The 19,436-nt window shown below is 38.3% G+C and overlaps 1 long non-coding RNA gene across 1 annotated transcript in view; it reads right to left on the minus strand.

Moving 5' to 3' along the window:
• Positions 1 to 19,213, minus strand: part of LOC118008933 — a 76,319-nt gene extending 57,106 nt beyond the window's left edge. The window contains exon 1 of the long non-coding RNA XR_004678776.1: positions 18,603 to 19,213. This is a non-coding gene — a long non-coding RNA (uncharacterized LOC118008933). The remainder of the gene's footprint in view (positions 1 to 18,602) is intronic.
• Between the last annotated feature and the right edge of the window lie 223 nt (positions 19,214 to 19,436).

Here is a 19,436-nt window from a genome sequence, read left to right on the forward strand (position 1 = left end):
AGAAATAGAAAGCAACTACAGCAACATTCATGTCAAGCAAAATAGAATTGAAGATGCAATGTTCCAAGAAGGAGAACAAGGAATATTTCATATTGATAGAAAGAACAATTCACTAAGAGAGTAGAGCAATCATAAATCCATTCTGTCTCTAACATTACAGCATTAGTAAATAAGGAAAAGACTGGTGGGCATGCAAAGAGATGGTAAAAACTCCCAATTATAATGGAAATTTCTAACATACCTCTCTTAGAGGTGGATAAATCAGGTAGGCCAAAAGTAAATTACATTGGGTTTGAACCATGGTTGAAAAGCAGGTCTTATATATATATAAAGAAGTTTGTGTTCGGGAGGCAAAAGTTATACATTTTTTATAAATTTACCTGAGGTATTGAGAACAATGAAAACAGGCCTTAGAAGGGCTTCATTTCAGAATAAGGCATCCTAGATGGAGGGACCCTTGATCTTACAACCTTTGTTCCAGGAAAGGATAATATCAAACCAGGCCTGTCCAAAGCATCTGCCTCAAAACCAGACACTGGAAAAGCCAGATTTCTGTTTTGTATATTTATACATCTGCTTCTCACAGGAATCATACCTTCCTATAACATGTTACACATGTGACAACTCCAAGATCATGCTGCACGCTGTAGTTCCAAGCAATTCCCACAGGAACTCCATGCCCCTGTAGAGTTTATATACATATATAGGATATATATGTATGTGTATATACACATGTATATGCATATATGCATGCATATATATGTTTTTAAACTTTATTATGATATAATTTACGTACTACAAAGTTCACTCATTTAGAGTGTACAATTCAATGGCTTTAGTATACTTTCAGAGTTGTGCAATCATCACTATAACCTAATTTTAAAACATTTCATCACCCCCAAAAGAAACCTTTCATCCATTTACAGTCACTTCCTACCCTGCCTTCTGCTCCCTCATCCTCCAAAGTGGCTGCACAATAGCCTAGGAGTTGGGAAAAGGGCCTGTTGGGTTTGGGTGGGGTAATGTGATGCTGTCAGCTGTGGTCCCTTTGCTTTCTTCCAGCTCTGGTTGAAAAGGTTACAAAGCTATGAAAGAAAGTTCTGTAGTAACCCATGGAATAAACCTTGTTGTCATGATTTTTTAATACTGTGTCTCACTGCAAAAGTCAGAGTACCTTAGGATCTGGGGGACAAGCTCCATTATAACTCCATAACCCAAGTTCTTGCTGATTCTGATTCCAGTTAGTTTTCTAACTGATCAAAATTTCTTCTGTAATGTATTGCTCTTCAACAAAAATTAATTTTCCTTCTGTATACACATCTCATTCTATGAATAAATCATTCTGTATTCCAAAGCAGAACTTTATTTGAACTCTGATAGGTAAGTATGATATTTACCCTCTTCTTTCCCTAGAGAACTGTATTGCTAACCAGGAACCTGCCCCTTTGTAGGCTCTTCTACTAGATTACATAATTGCACTTATGCTCTCTCTAGTAACTCATCCCAGTTATTTGGACTTGACATTCCTAAATATGACCAGTTTGATACTCTTCTATAAAACACAAGATTGAACATTCCTAGGGAACATTTCACTTTGTCAGAGTTCTACTTTATTTTTAACATGTCTCAGATGGTGAATTTTTTCCTCAAAACTTTTGAAATCTGCTTTCCTCAAGCCTCATGTGCATTCTAACCATGCGGAACAACTCCTTATTTGATAATCAAAACTTTGAGATGATGCACCTGCTTTCTCACAAGGTTTCTGTTGCATTCCCTTAGTGCAGAGGCTCCTTTCTGCTGGTCAGAATTCAGGCCAGGATGGTCTTCAGAGCCTCCCAAGAGACAAAACTGATTAGCAAGAGAAGCTAAAAAAGTATATCCTATTCTTTTTCATATCTGTAATATCATACTTTAGTTTTGGTTTTGTAATCTGCAGTAGGAAAACATCATCTATTCCTTCCATCTGGCCAGTAATTTCTTGGTCCCTGTCGCAGCAATTTTTCTATTCCTGTTTCTTTTGATTTGATGCTCACCAAATGTTTTCCATCATGCTCTATCCTAAATTTCAATGCTATTTGACTGAACAGTTTCTGAGAATTAGGTAATAGTAATTTATCAGTGTTAATTTCCTGATTTTGATGGATGTATTGTAATTATATAGGAGAATATCTAAGTTTGTAGGAATTAGACTCTAAAGTATATGTGAGTAATGGGGCATCATGTTGGCAATTTAAGACCAAATGGTGGGCAGGAGTTATTATTCTTGTCCCTCCCCCCCAATTAACATCTGATGTTGAATATGTGATTCATTAAAAAGTTGGACCATTATTGATCAATGAGATCTATTATGGTACAGAGTGTTTCTACACATGCAATATATTTCTGATCTTAGCCTATGGATATGGTGACATCAAACAATCCCTATTTAGCAGTGTGGCTAGCCCTGTTGGTTCCTGTCATTCCTTCCTTCAATTCTTACTTGTTAATAGAAGCCTGATTTCATTGAGATATGGGCATCTAGTCCTTTCTTCCTCCAGAAAGGGAATTTTTATTGGTCTAAGATAGTCATGGTTTAGACATGGGCATGTGATAAACAATTTTGGTTAAGGATATATGATACATGGAAGCAGGTCTCCTGGGGTGGTAGCAGGGGTGCTTTAAGGAAAGATTTTCCTTGTTAATAACCAGAGGTCACAGAATGAAATGACTCCTCTTCAATTTGATGGGGTCATGCCTACATGTAACACCTAGAACTACGATAGTCATTTTGCAACCATGTGGAGAACAAGCCTAAGGAGAAAAGACAAGATAGTGAAGATGACAGAGCAGAAAGATAGAAAAAAAATGTACATTCTTGATAATGTCACTGACTGCTAAATTAAGCAGCCCTGTAATCACCCAATCCCCTTGCCTGTTATGTGAGATAATAGGTTTTGCTTCTTGTTTAAGTATATATGTTTAATATGCATAAGTACATATATTCATATTAATTAACATATAATTAATATTATATACATTTACATCTCTAATAATGTTTTTGACCTAGAATTATAGATACAGATTTGGAAGTAGCCACAGAGGTCATCTATATTCTAGTCCAGCCCTTTCATTTATTTATAAGAACAGCTTAGACAAGTGAGGCATTGCCCAAGGCCAAAAGTTAGTAGTTGATGAGATTCTGGAATCCAAGTCTTTGGATTCCTTTCTGAGTCACTGTGCTGTCTGCTACCCTAAAAATAGAAAATAGTTCCAAAAGTTTCAGGACACTTTGACTGAGGGAAGGGGCATGGGGTATCTAATGGCCTGATAGGGAGTGGCTGATTTTCCTACAGTGAGAGTTTTGTTCCATCATTTTTATATGGGCTTCTGCCAGGGTAACAATTTCCACCCCAGAGACCAGCCCCTGCCCAGATTCACAGAACTGCTGCAGATCTTTCCCAAGAAACATTTGGCTTTTATCTAATTTAAGTAAATATGTGGTGCTATTTTTCCCTTAAGCACCCACAGGTACTGAGAGAGCCACATCCAGATATTTGGGCCTTATCTCATATAGGAAATTTTATAGAAAGAAATTTCCACCTCTTGGGAAGTGACTTTTGAAAATAAAGACATGCAAGCATTTACTTTTCTCTCTTTATGACTTTCACACCAAGGAGGCCAAACTGAAAACAACAACAACAAACAATAACAATAAAACGTTATCTAAGGTAAAAGCATTGCTATTGGCAGTTCTATTTTGTTTGGCTTTAACAGTCTCCTTCCTTGTTTGAATTTGAATAGCGCTGCTATTTTATCCACCTTAGTAATGCTTTTGTCTTCAACTTTGCACCTTTTTCTACAGGTTTTAATATCTTCATAAATGCAGCACTGTGTTTTGCAAAGATAAGGGCATTTTTTGGACATTTTGCTTTTCAAATACAAAGGATGGTGATGCCAATTTTTACATTACTACTCACTATAAATAAATATACCATTATCTTTTTGCTAAGTACATTGCTGATTAATCACTACAGATTAAAATAAACCCATATTGAAACAGTAACTTTTTATTTTTTTATTTTATTTTTTTAAAAGATTTTATTTATTTATTTGACAGAGAAAGAGAGAGAGAGAGCACAAGCAGGGGGAGTGGCAGGCAGAAGCAGAGGGAGAAGCAGGCTCCCCGCAGAGCAGGGGGAGCCCGATGCGGGGACTCCATCCCAGGACCCTGGGATCATAACCTGAGCTGAAGGCAGTTGCTTAACTGACTGAACCACCCAGGCGCCCTGAAAACAGTAATTTTTTTAAAGGTTAATAGAAATTTTATCTATATTGTATTGTTGTCTTAACATCTTAATTTGCAAATAAAAGAGCAATTATAATAATTTACTTCTTAAAAAAAAATTTGTAGAATACTTTCCTTTATGAGAACAGCACCACCATCTGGAATCTTACAGTTTGTGCAATGAAAGAATTAAATTATAAGGTTTCGTTTAATTTTGTTTTAGCTGGTAGAAAAGTAATTTGTCTCTTCCTGAGAGATTTTACGATAAAAATGATGCAGAAATAGCATTCTGTTATCAAGTAAGAAATAACTGTGTTCTCCCTTCCCCCACACCACAAGGGATTCATGTGGTTTGTGTCCTACAGAAATCAACTGATTTGAATGGTATCAGACTCTCACATGATTTCTTTCATAGCTAATGTTATCATAAAATTAACATTTCAACAGGGATTAATTTTATATGCCCTCCTGACTGCATTTTCTCCCCCTCCCCTGCCCATCTGACTGCATTTTCTTCATGTTAGAAAAATACATTTTTTTTAACCTCATGTTAAATAAATTTGATGTTCCATTTTTTTTTCAAGAGTAGAGATTAATCTGTGCACATGATGAAAAACAATTGAACTAGTTCTCAAACATTAAAAAAAACTGTAAAAGAATTTTAAGCACTATACAAGTGTACAGAATTATTGTTATCATTATTATATAAAGGGACCATTAATGGTGTGGCATATATAAGTATATATATGTGGATCAAATATAGCTCTCTATAATAGTTTCACTAAACAGTATATAAAACTATGCAAACTTTATGACGTGGATGGAACTGGAGGGTATTATGTTGAGTGAAATAAGTCAAACAGAGGAAGACATGTATCATATGATCTCACTGATATGAGGAATTCTTAATTGCAGGAAACAAACTGAGGGTTGCTGGAGTGGGGGGTGGGGTGGGAGGGATGGAGTGACTGGGTGATAGACACTGGGGAGGGTATGTGCTCTGGTAAGCGCTGTGAATTGTGCAAGACTGTTGAATCTCAGATCTGTACCTCTGAAACAAATAATGCAATATATGTTAAGAAAAAAAAAAAAGAAGAAGAAGAAGGTAGCGGGAGGGGAAGAACAAAGCGGGGGAAATCGGAGGGGTAGACGAACCATGAGAGACGATGGACTCTGAAAAACAAACAGGGTTCTGGAGGGGAGGGGGGTGGGAGGATGGGTTAGCCTGGTGGTGGGTATTGAGGAGGGCACATTCTGCATGGAGCACTGGGTGTTATGCACAAACAATGAATCATGGAACACTTCATCTAAAACTAATGATGTAATGTATGGGGATTAACATAAGAATAAAAAATAAAATAAAAAACAAAAAAAACAAAAAAACCTATGCAAACTTTAAGTTCTTCAAAAATGGAAAACACTATATAATGTTTGTTAAAATCCCTACTATTCTCATGAATGGAACAAAACAATTCATTCAAGAGTCAAAAATCACATCCAAACATCTGAAACAATCATTTTCTTGTATTGTCGGATTCGGATGTTTTAATCAATGGCTTAATGCCATTGTTTTTCGTAAATCAGCCTTAAAACTGAACACTCCAGTGTTCCATTCAGTTGCCAAAATCAGTCTCATCCTGCACTCAGCCATGTGCATCCTCTAAAGTGCGGCCAAGAACAACTGAAACAACTGTTTCCTGAAAAACAAAGGCGAAGATTCTCCAGCTATGTCAGATGAACACTATGGATAAACATGCTTCTATATCTATTCCTAACCTCATTCTTGCCTCTTGGTTCTCTAGTGAATATGTGAATATGTTACCAGTTGGCTCCTTTGATCATCTTTTCTCCTTTACCACTAACATTCAAATGATACTTAACCTAGTGGCTTAGAGTTACTGAGTACTTACAGTACTTCAACCTTGCTCTAAGTGTTTCATGTGTATTCCTTCCTTCTCATTACAATCTTATGAAGTGGACCCTCTTATTTCCCCCACGTTTAAAGAAGAAGAAGCTGCAGCCCAGAGAAGTCAAGCAAATTTGCCCAAGGTCACACAACTGAAAAGAGGCACACCATGGATTGCAACACAGGAAGTCTCATTTCTAATGCCCTAATTTAAACCATTCTAATGCTGCTTCTCAGCCAGTATATGATGGCAGGGTTATTAGTGGTCTTTGATTTTGGCAACCACTTTACAGTTTATCAATTTTAATCCAAGCTTATCTTATTTTGCAGTAAATATCAAATCATTTTGTAAGCCTTTTTTCCCTATACGTAGTATTTGCTTTTGTCCACATCTTTAAATTGCTCTTTCTCCAAAAGTCTTTCAGTATTCAACAACTACTGAAATCCAACTATGTAATTTCTGAAATATTATCTAACTTTAAAAAAATCTATGGTTCAGTTTGGCATTATCTATCAATATTTATGATGCACATCTACTTTGAACTAGCAATTCTGCTGTAATTTAAACATATATGTATAATCTCCCATATGTTCTTAAAGACAAATGTACAACAATGTTCATTTTATTACTGTAAAAGCAAAAGGTTAGAAGAAATCTAAATGCCAACCCATAGGGGACTGGTTAAATAAATTAGGACCCATCCTTGTAAAGGGTTACCATAACGTCATTAAAAATAATGAGCCAGAGCTTTATGTATTCATATGGAAGTAGGTTCAAGATGTATGAATTGAAGAAAAGGTGCAGAAGAGATACTTAGAATATTCCTATTTACATGAAACAGAAAAATATACACATATACCTATATTTAAATAGAAAAATGTCTAGTAAGTGCCTTTGGAGAGAGGTCGTAGGAATAGAGACTAATGATTCAGAAAGGTATAATTTATGCTTCTGTGAGCAAAGCACTGCATTTGGAGCAAATATAGTTAATTCTTGTCCCTGCCACCAAGGAAATTGACATCTGTTATGGAAGAGGAACCACGTGCACATGTGGTCTTACTGCCAAGTGGGGATTTAAGTACTGTGAGTAGGAAGATTTCAAGTAAAAGGAGGGAAAGCCTATCTCACTATGCTTTCTCACAGGGTGAGCAGAGAAGGTGTAGGGGGAAGCAGTGTTAGAACTGGATCCCGAGATGTCTCACTGAGGCAGCATAGGGCTTGGGTGAGTATATTCTGGACCTGAGCTCCCTGGATTCCAATTCTGGTTTCAGCAATGATTTGCCATGTGATCTTGGGCAAGTTACTTAGCTTCTCTAGCCTCAGTTTCCTTGAATTTCCTCATAAATTGAGGAAATGATTGTACCTATTTCATCATATGGTGGCAAGGTTTAAATGAGTTCATATATATAAAGCACACAGAACAGTGCGGCGCACAAATCACTGTTTAAGTATTTGCTACAACAGTTTAATTGAACAGGGAAAGGGTTAATTAGTTTTTAAAGGGAGTATGATAACCAACTAAAATGAAATTAGGTTAGAACTTTATTTTATACCTTACTCCAAAATAATTGGCAGTTGGATCAAAGATTTAAATATTAAAAAGCCAAATGATAAAGGTATAATAGAAAACATAGGTGCATTAATCTATTATAGTCATGAAAGACACCTTTCTAAATATGATCTCAAAAGCCAATACTTTAAAAAAGATGATAGATTCAACACATAAAAATTAAAAACTTCTCTAACACACACACACACACACACATACTGCCATAATGGAGTTCAAAGAAAAACAATGAGAAAATATCTCACCTCTCTAGCGATCAAAGAAATGCAAATTAATAAGAATGATAAATGTAGCAAAATGGGCACGTGTCTACAGTTTTTTTTTTTAAGATTTTATTTATTTATTTGAGAGAGAGAATGAGATAGAGAGAGCATGAGAGGGGGGAGGGTCAGAGGGAGAAGCAGGCTCCTTACTGAGCAGGGAGCCCGATGAGGGACTCGATCCCGGGACTCCAGGATCATGACCTGAGCCGAAGGCAGTCGCTTAACCAACTGAGCCACCCAGGTGCCCACGTGTCTACAGTTTTGATTGTAGTAGAAACTGGAAAATTTTCTGGAGAAAAATTTGTTATTGTTTCCAAAACTTTGAAATGTATGTGCCTTTTGGCCTAGGAATTCCATGATTAGGAATTTATCCTAGGAAAATATTCAGACAAGTGCAGAATTCAAGATAGCAATCTCAAGACATGTTTTTATATCAGTGAAAAAATAGAAGCAACTTAAAATGTCCATTAATAAGAAAATCAGTTCAATAATTTATGATACACCCAGATAAGAAATCATACTAAAAGAGATGACTCAGATCTATATTTATTAACTTGGAAAGTGACCAGATTTATTTTAAGTGAAAAAAATCAGTTTGTGGCACATGCACACACACACACATATACACAGCCTGAAATAATACATATTGTTAAAATTCTTACTATATTGGGTGCCTGGGTGGCTCAGTCAGTTAAGCACCTGTCTTTTGGTTCAGGTCCTGATCCCAGGGTCCTGGGATTGGGCTCCCTGCTCAGCTGGGAGTCTGCTTCTCCCTCTGCCCCTCCCCATGCTGGTGCACTCTCTCTCTCTCTCTCAAATAAATGAAATCGTTTTAAAAATGCTTACTATATTAATTGCTCCAGTTGTTTCACTTTCTTCTTTATAAATGTCTGTAATGTATGTATTCTGTTTTTTGTTTTGTTTTGTTTTGTTTTTTTAAGTAGGCTCCATGCCCAGCATGGAGCCCAATGTAGAGCCCAATGCAGAGTCCAACGTGGAGCCTGAACTCACGACCCAGAGATCAAGACCTGAACTGAGATCAAGAGCCAGATGCTTAACAAACTGAGCCACCCAGGTGCCCCCATATATATTCTTTTTAACACTGATGAGGTATCACGTTCATAGCAATTTTTTCAAACAATATTTTTCATTGGGGAAAATAAAAACAGAAGTAAACCTTGAAAGGTGAGTATAACATACCACCCTCCCTATCGCTGCCTTTTAGGTCTCTCCATGATTTTTGCATGCATTTAGTAGGCAGAAGAGTGAATGCAGAACTAGGGGAAAAATTTACTTTTATTACAAATGTAAATATTTGATATAAGGGCTTAACCTCTCAAGGCTAACTTAAATATAACCATCCTAGGGATTTTTTTTTTTTTTCACTAAGGTTCAGCAGAAGAGGGTTTATAATTTCCTTAATCATCAAATTTTTTAAAGGTTGCTGACTGGAACAATGATATTTTTAAACAGCACCATAAATAGGCTCATGAACTACACCAGACAAGGTCTTTCCTTCAAAGGCTTAGCTTCTTCATTAAACAAACACTTATTAAGCCCTGACTCTGCACCAGGCACAGAGGATACTAAGTAAATAAAACACAGTCTCTACTCTTAAAATGTTTACTTTCTAGCAAAGGGCAAACAGACAAGGAAACAAATAACAGTTAACTCTGCTAGGTGCTACAGTAACAGTTAACAAACATAGCGATGCAAAAAAAGTCTACTTGGGGAACAAATGAAAAAACTTCATAATGGGGTAATTCTTGAGCTGGGGCTGTAGAGATGAAAATGGGGAAGAGGAAATATTGACAGAATATTAGTAGCATTCTAATGTATAATGAAAGAAAGGTGAAAAATACACCAGGGTTGGAGTGCTCAAACGACAGGTTGTTTTAGCTTACAAAAGTGGTATGTCCTTAGAACAAATTAAACAATCAAAAGCATTTAAATAAAAAGTCCAAAGCACTCATTACCTTCCTATCCCCATTCCTCCATTCTCACTTCCCGAGGTTATAGAGTTAATAGCTTGAGTGATTCCTTCCACACTTTCTCCACCAAACACAAGCCACATGCTTGCTTTTGGTCTGCTTTACTTTGGTAAATATGGAATCAGGCTACAACATTATTGTTCAACTTTATTTTTTTTTAAGTAGACTTCATGCCCAACGTGGGGCTTGAACTCACAACCCTGAGATCAAGAGTCACATGCTCTACCCACTGAGCCAGCCAGGCGCCCCATATTGTTCAACTTAAAAAAAAATTATCTAACAATCTATCCAAGGGTATCTCTCCTGGTCAATGAATATAGATCTGACATGTTTTAAAATGTCTGCATACTATTGCATAATGTGGAATTTATTCAGTCATTTCCCTGTTTGTTTGACATTCAGGTTCATTTCATTTCAGTCTCTTTTTTTCCCCTCCCAATACAAACGATGCTTTTATGAACACCATCCCTTTGTGTGTCCTAACTTTTGTGTGTATTTATTTGTAAGGGATGGATTTCCGAGTATGTATTTGCCAAGTCCAAGACTCTATGGACTTTAAATCTTAATAGATATTAAAGGTATATCTAAAAGCATAGCACACTATGCTGGCATTATTTATTAAATATTCCATCATTTCCCACTAAATTGGAACCTCATCTTTACCATGAATCTATTTCTGGACTCTCTGTTCTATTCTAGTGAACTATTTATCTATTCCTCTGTCAATATCATATTTTTTAGTGTCGTGCTTTTTATGACTAGCTTAATAATCTTGAACAGGATGGCACTGTGGTTAAGGATGTGCGCTCCTGAAACCAAAGGCATAGATTGAGATCAGACTCCACCAACTTTGTGATCTTGGGCAAGTTACTTCAATATCTTCCTCCATAAAAGGGGGATGATAATAGTATCTAATTCATGGAGCTATTGTGAGAATTAAATGACCAATGTATGTCAAGTGTCCAGAACAGTGCCTGGTGCAGGGTAAGTGGTAAGTATTAGCTGTGATTATTATAACTGGTGAGGCATGCCATTGATGGGGTTCAGGACACACTACCCCCAAAACTGGCACCTAGGCATATTAAATATTTTGAGCTGAAGGGGTTTGAGTAAACAGCAGAAGCAAGGTCACTCTGACGTTTCCTGTGCCCTTTTCCCCTGAAACAGGTCATAAAAATCTCAAGTAAGAGGTGCCCTCCCTACATTCAAAGGAAAGGAGCATCCTTACCTCTAAAGACTAAGGGATCCTGAGAAGAATCCTGGCAAACAGGTGTTGCTATTTCCTCCAGTTGACCACACTTACCTCATACTCTTTGACCTATATTTCTTCATACCTGTCCAATTTTCAGCAAATCTACTAGCATAAAAATACTCAGGTCTGTTTCTTCCAGTCCTCATTTTCTTATTAAGGCTCTTGTGTCACACGAAACTGACATTAAATAAATTTGCATGCTTTTCTCCTGTAAATTTGTCTTTGCCAGTTTAATTTTCAGGCTCAGCCAGGGACCCTAAGAGGGTTGAGTAAAATTTTTTCTTCCCCTACATCATCTTTCACTATTCTTACACATAGTTTTCTTGCATTTTCATTGGTTTTTATTTTTCCAAATGAACTTAAGATAATTCTGTCCAGTCCCCCCACAAAATTTTTAGGATTCCTATTCACATATGCATAGACTATGCATTAGGAAAACATTACAATAGACTTATAACCATAGTTTCCTCTGTGGAAGGGAGTAAGTTGGGACTTAACACAACTGAATTTTTAACATGTGCATATATTACTTTAAAAAAAATAAAAATCTCTTCTGAGTTTTTTTATATTAGTATTCTAATCTTGGTATTTTAATTTGAGTTGCATTCAAGACAGTTTTGTGCCCTTAAATAAGAATCTGGGTGCCACTGCACACTTGAAAAGAGGTTGCTGTGGCTGAGGGCTAGAAAGCTTTATGAGGAAGGATCGTGTGGTCTAGACCTTGAAGGATGAAACAGAGGAGGGTAGTGAGGACATTCCAGAGTTTGGGAAGAGCCTTGCATGGAGACACAGAGATATGAATAAGCACTGCATATGAGGAGCAGAGCCCTAGGGGCTGGGAATGGGGGGAGAAGAGAGAAGACTGACTTGGAGCAGAAGTCAGGGCTGAGTCCTGGAATAGAAGAAAGAATGTGATGGGATGGAAAATGTGCTTTCTTTCCCCTTCCCCCAGGGAATTTTAGGGTGAGTTAGAGAAGGGCAGCGCCAAGATAGCCAGGACAAAGCTACACTGGCATCTCTGTGAAGACAAGGACCACACCTGTCCCATTCAGCACGCTGTCCCAGTTCCTAGGATGGTATACACAGAAGCCCCCACAAGTATTTGCTGAATGAATGAATGAATGAATGAATGAATGAAAAGCACACCCAACACAACAGTAAATATTTTGAGAAAGAAATGAAAGCAAATAAATCTGTTGAGTAAATTTTAAAAATGAATGATAACATGATAAATAGAAGAAACCTCATAGAGCCATCTGTTGCAATACTAACGGTAAATATGTGATAAATACCCACTGAATCAATGAATGCATATGCTATGGGCCTGAGAGAACTAGGAAAACAACTCATTTGAAGGAGACCCTCCTCCATCAAGTTCCTACTTGAAAATGAGCTGTTAAAATGCAACCACAGTAATTGAGATGAGATGGAAAAGCAAAGTTGAGGGATTTCAGACAATGGTCAGAGATGCAGAACTGTCTAGAGAATCTGTTGAGCAGCTAACTGATGGTATATTGTCACCACGGCCGGGCTGGAGATACAGGTAAATCAATGAGACGAAGAGGCTGCTGAGTCTGGCGGAAGTAACTCTGGCACAGAGTCAGGAGACCTGGGCTCGAGTCCCAGCTCTCACACTCACTCAGCAGACCCTGCTCTCAGTTCCTCTGGCTGTCTCTGTTCTCTAAATTCCCAGCCAGCTCTGATATTCCGTGATGCTAAATCATGAAGAGAAAGGAAAGGAGAAGTTCCACACGCTGGCCGTTTAAAGCTAGAACATTATCCACTGGCCACTGCAGTCACTTTAGGAGAGAAACATCCATTCAGTCAACAAATGTGTATCTGTCTCATAAGGCAGCATGCACTGTCCGATGATAGAAAATTAAAGCAGACCACACCCACTCTCGGGAGCTTACAATTTAGTAGAGGAGAGGAAAATAAATATGTAGGAATAAGTGAAATTCAAGGCAGGGTGTGGCAGGCACCATGGAAGAGATGCAAACAAAATGTTACTGAGCAGGCGCTCAAGGCTTGCCGGGTGAGGCTACCCCCCACCGTGGAGCAGAGTCAGGAGGTGAGTGATACAGAGAGGGTCGCTGGAGCTTGCCCTGATGCCCTTCTGCAGCTATGCTCGCTCGGTTTGTGGACACCATCGACCTGTGAGGCTGCTTTTCTTTCCAGAGCAGCAGCTGCTTTTGGTGGGAACAGTTCCCAATCAGCAAACAGTTAAACCTCCAGAAATCCATTCAGTAGTTAGGTACTGGGTACTCAGAAGCCACATGTGATTCCTAATTGGTGATGAGGTCCTCAAACCAGGCAATAAAAGCCAATTTAAACCATAAGGTAACTGAGACAGAGTACTGGCAAGACTGTCTGGACATCAGTTAACCCCATACATTCAATATACATTCATACAAAATACAATTTCAAAAATAAGAACGACATAATTTCAGGGCAGAACAGGCTTCCCTAAATGCAGCTCCTAGGGAGACTGTTCCACTTATCTACTGCTGGGGCACAAACCACCTTAAAACACGGTGGCTCAAAAAAATAACTAGTTATTGTAAACTTTAAATTTAAATTTAATAAAGTTATTAAAACCCATGATTTTGTGGGTTTGAGCAGAGTTGAAGGAGAAATTTCTCCACTTATATAGTTCCTCTTGAAAAGGCAATATTTTTGAGTGATTTTTGGGTGATTTGTCTGTTTTTCATGGTGTTGAAGGAGGCCACTCAGTAGTCAGCTGGCAGGGAGTAGGTTTGGAGGATCCAAGATGGCTCATTCGCATGTCTGGTGCCTTGGCAGGGATGTCTGGAAGGCTGGACTCAGCTGGGACCGTCCACCAGAACATGTACATGTTACCTCTCCAGCACGGTGGGCACAGGTAGCAAGACTTTTTACATAGTGCCTCACGTCTCCCAGAGGTAAGGCTGCATGGTCTTCTGTGACTTAGCCTCAGAAGTCACAGCAACATTTACATACATTGACATCTATGGATTGAGGAATCACAAATCTCCTCAGAGTCAGGGAATGGAACATAGATGGCACCTCTTAATGGAAGGTGGATTAAAGAATTTGAGGCCCTGTTTTTAAAACTACCAAAGGGATAGAATCCATTGGAGGGTAGAGGCACATACACCAAAGCGTAAAAACTTGCTCATTCTATGGATTATGACTCCTAAACAAAGGGGCCTCTATAAATGTTTGGTTGTAGGGAAAAGGGCAGTTACCCTAATGAGGCAGAGGATTTCCAAAGTCTTCTAGTACCTATTACTACATATGTGCCAATTGTTAGTAAGAAGTGTTAAAGGAAAACTTGGCCTCGGATCTCTTTTTTATTTTAAAAGATGCATATACATCTAAATATACAGTAGCATGTTCCTTTAAGTACCCCTGACAATTTGAAAATAATGGCCCTATTTTTCAAGTAAGGAGTGATTGTGTAATAGCACAACTAAATTAATATTGCATAGTCCAAATTTTCTTTATATTTGGCAAAGACAAGCTGGGTTTTTGTGTGTGTATATTGGTATTTTCTTTCTTGTTGGTGCCCTTTTATCACCCTGAAAATGAAGATATGTATCATATAATTGTGAAGAAAACATTTTTAAATAAGAAATCTCAGTCCTTTCCTCTTTTGTATCCATTCTCTGTTAAGTGATTTGTTTCTTCTGTTTATCACTGGAATGAATTCCAAAGTACTGTTCCTGGACTGGGGAATTGCTTCCATGATTGACAATGTCAAATGCTGTACAAGTTAAGTGACCTACAAGAGAGAAGTGCCTTATTTTGCCCACAAAAGAGGAACTGTGTCTTCGTATCAGAGGTGGGCTGAGGATGGCCCTCTTTAAGAATGCCACTGACATTATCCCACCCCTGCTTTTTACAGGTGATGATATGTGTGTATCAGGACAATAAGTCCTGGCTTTATTTGTTTAGGATTCCAGTTTGAAAGGTAACTGAGATAATTAAGCAACTAGTGGATCCAGTATAGTGGGCATCTTGGCAGAATTGGAATGAGACTGGGAAGGAAAGTTAACAAAAATAAGAATTTGATTTAGGTTTAAATTAAGAGTTCTTCCCAGTTTGTGAGTAGAAGATTCATTAATATTCATACTGAATCTTGATTGTGCTAAACCCCCACCAGTTCATAAAGGAATTCTGTCGTGAGGTCCTCTGGGAGCCTATGAGAGTTCCCAAGGAGGGTCCTACAATACACTTAAGAATTAGTCTGGGCCACCACTTGCATTGGTCTCTATGACACCATTTCATGCAATAGTTGTGAAGGATCTTAGACAATGTCTCAAGGTGCAAAACTAGATAGAGAGATACCATGGAGAAAGTATGTTATGGTAGGTATATGGCTGTCTCTGCTAGCTCTGGCAATCCAAGCCATTCAGTGCCACTGGCCTCAGTCCCTCCATGCTCTGCATGGTTCCTCCTGAGATTCAGATTACTGCTCCTTGCCTTGGCTACTGACTCTAGACATCTTCACCATGCTCCAACATCTCTGTCATCTCTCAGAAAGTGAAGGAGATGCACTTTATTCTTTGTTGTGGATTATTTGAAGGGTCCCACTGTGGAGAGTTGCTTGAACTTCAAAACAAGAGGAATTTTAATTCACACACAGCGATCCAGGGATGCTGGAAAAGGCTGAATGAGTGCAAAGCCCATTGCCATACCAGATATGAAATAGAAACTTCCCTCCATCCCTCAGTCAGTCCTTTTGCTCAATTTGGGTCATCATACCAGAGTCAACCTTCCTGCAATGTGATTTTATCACGTTGCCTCACACATTTCAAATGTAGCACACACGCGCGCGCACACACACACACAAACACACACACCCCTATACCAAATATGTTTGAATATACCTACATTCAATTTTAAACACATTTCCAAGTTCTCCACTCTTTTGTGTGGATTGAGTAAATTCTTAAGGAAAGAAATTTTGGTTTCATACTTTATTTTTTTCTTTTTCTTTTTTTTTTTTTTTTTAAGATTTTATTTATTTATTTGACAGAGAGAGACACAGCGAGAGAGGGAACACAAGCAGGGGGAGTGGGAGAGGGAGAAGCAGGCTCCCCGCAGAGCAGGGAACCCGATGCGGGGCCTCGATCCCAGGACCCTGGGATCATGACCTGAGCCGAAGGCAGACGCTTAATGACTGAGCCACCCAGGCGCCCCAGTTTGTTTCATACTTTAAATGTAACCAAACCTCAATTTCAACCCAACTAGGATGGCCACTCTGCTCCTGTTATTAATTACCCTTACAATTTGGTATCGTAACTCCTTTACTTGTTTATCTTCACATCTAGACTGTGAGCTACCATAAGGGAGGAGACAAAGCCAAGTCTCTTGGGTCATAAATACGTGTTTATATTCCCTTTACTTAGTGTGATCCTGGACATATGGCAGGATCATAAAATATTTGTTGAATAAGGGACAAAGGAGAATTCAAAATTATGCCCATAGGTCTACAAAATTACAAGAATTTCAGTCATTTAAGTAACTGTCAACAATCTATCTTCAATAATAACCATTTAAGAATTTCTTCATAAAATGACAATGTATATTATTTAGTAAGCATGTAAAAAAAATGACAACAATATCAGCTGGAACTCTAAGCACAACCTCACCAAAGTATGGGGTTTAATAGTGTATTCATCATCATCCGCGAAATGTCATTGTTTCATACATATAATTAGAGCTCTTCCTACAAATGATTTTTTTTTTTCCTTTGAAGTGATGAAGACACAGAGCCTGAGTAGGATTAAGTTTAAAAACAATGGTGCTTAAGGTCTCTGGATGGGAAGGAGCATTAAGATGTAAAGAGGTATCTATGATTTTTGACTATATAGATGACATATAAATTTAATGCAAGTTGTATGCAAACCAGAGTCTATTATTTCCAGTAAACATCCTAAAAAGGTACTTTCTATAATAGGACTATTATAGCAAAATAACATTATTAATAATCTCTGTCAAAATTATAATCAATATGATACTTTTTCAGTGGGACTTGGGAAATGAGACATTCCCTAAAATGAAGTCCATCCAACAAATAACAGACAAAATGCATTGATTCTCCTGAGTGATGTGTGGGCTTGAGTGTGTGAACAGGGCAGGCAGTTCATGCCAGAGCTGAGGTGCCCTGGTACCGTTCACTTGGGGGCTATATGTGCAGGACAACAAGCCTCCTTACAATGGTGTATCAGTGTTTCCTTACCCGGGTACAGAGATGGAGCCCAGCGATGACTATCCTGTCCTTGGCCTCCTGCTGGGCCTGCCAACAATGGTGCCACTTGGTACCAGCTCTGAGGCCCTGTGGCGCTGAGACAGGACCACCTCATTTCCCGTGGTTGAGAAAATAGTCTGCAGATGTCCACAGTCAAGTCATCATCAACCTAGGCTGGATTTTAACATAATCTAGAGATCCCCCAAATTAGCCTTTCAAATAGTACCTGCTCCTTAGATAAACAACCATCCTTCGAAGGACATGTTTGTTAGACAAGTCTGATATAAAGATCACCCGTTCGGTAATTTGACCTCATTGGACCATAAGGAAAAGCCAGGAGACACACAAAAAATTATTTTTGGCCCCCAGAAGAAAATATAATGCTCAGCACAAAGGATAATGTATCACACTAAAAATTTTTTTAAAAATTGGATTGTGCATTCTTTTAAACATCTCCATACAAAACTGGAAATGCAGACAAAACTTTATTATGTTGTGATTTGACAGAGAAAAAGAGGCTGTCTGTATACACAGGGCCACTGGATTAACAATCCTGAAAGAACTGATGTCAATTCTTTTAAGCAGCTAGGCAATTCAGCTAAACAATAAGTCATTTAAATAAATGCTTCGTCTGATTATCTTTTTTTCAATGAATTAAGTGGTTGCTTGATGAAAATGCTTAAAGGGGTCTGATATTTTAGCATTGGTAGACATAAGTGAGAATCTTTGTTAACAATTTTTTTTTTAAGATTTTATTTTTAAGTAATCTCTACACCCAACGTGGGCCTCGATCTCACAACCCGGAGATCAGGAGTCGCATACTCCACCAACTGAGGCGCTCTTTTGTTCATAGTTTTTTAAAAAGGATAAAGAGAAATCAAAACTGCCTAGCATATATTTTTAGGTGCCTCTGTAGGTGAAATACACCACCATAACGATCACTTCCCACAAAAAGATTTGAAAACTTCCCTACCTTTTCACCTCAGTTGTTCAATTCAACAGCATTACAGAGCAAAATGTCTGCTGTATGATCAACATCTAATTTTACTAAGTGATAAGAAAGGGGATTAAAATAAAATATATTGTAGGGCAAACCATTCTCTTCCACAACTCAAGTTCCTACCTTGGATCATACAGTAGGAGCTTCCATCCCTCTCATTGTCCCGCCCAAAGGAAGAGAAGTGACCCACACGAGTGTGAATGGGACACTTGGGAAGCGGGACCTGAGTGTCCAGGCACAGCCTCTGTCTTTCTGTCTCTTTCTCTCAGTCCCTGTGTCATGCTGAATCCCCTGACCTTGGGACAAACACAGTCTCAGCTCAAACATGCAGGAAGTGGAGGGGGCCTCATAGTCTGTGATGGAACAGGAACAGGATGGGTGAACTCAGTTTAGGGGCAAGGAATTAGGAAACCCACTTGGGCACAGAGCTATGCTGTGACCTCTAATTAGGTTTATTCTTGAGTCAATTGAGATACTGATCTTTATCTTTCCGTCAGTTCCAAACTCAGGAAGGGAAGAAATGGATGTTATTTATTGCCCCTCCCAGAAAATCCAATACATTTAAACTCCAATTGCCTGTTATAGTTAATATTTTGATTCTCCACTCAACTTTCTGACACCAGATTAATGCTGAATACAAGAATGGGAAAGTGTATGAATACCTATCTATGAATATTGATGTGCTGGGAAACATTCAACAACAAGCTTTCCGGGGGAAAAAAGTCCTGGTTTGTAGGACTTGATCATTTCTGTGGTGTGAATATTGCTTCTGTGGCCCATGTCAGGCCACCAGTGTGAATGACATCACCGCTCACAATGGGCTCTCACAAACTGGTACTAACAAGCTATAACCTACCACCATCTACAAAGCATGCTAAGTTTCTGTTATATCCTGAAAATTAAATGCCAAAGATTATTATCTTACTTATATAAACAAACAGCCACTTTATCATCTAT

This window comes from Mirounga leonina, unplaced genomic scaffold, assembly GCF_011800145.1.
Source record: "Mirounga leonina isolate KUSES-001 unplaced genomic scaffold, KU_Mleo_1.0 Mir_126, whole genome shotgun sequence".
NCBI lineage: Eukaryota > Metazoa > Chordata > Mammalia > Carnivora > Phocidae > Mirounga > Mirounga leonina.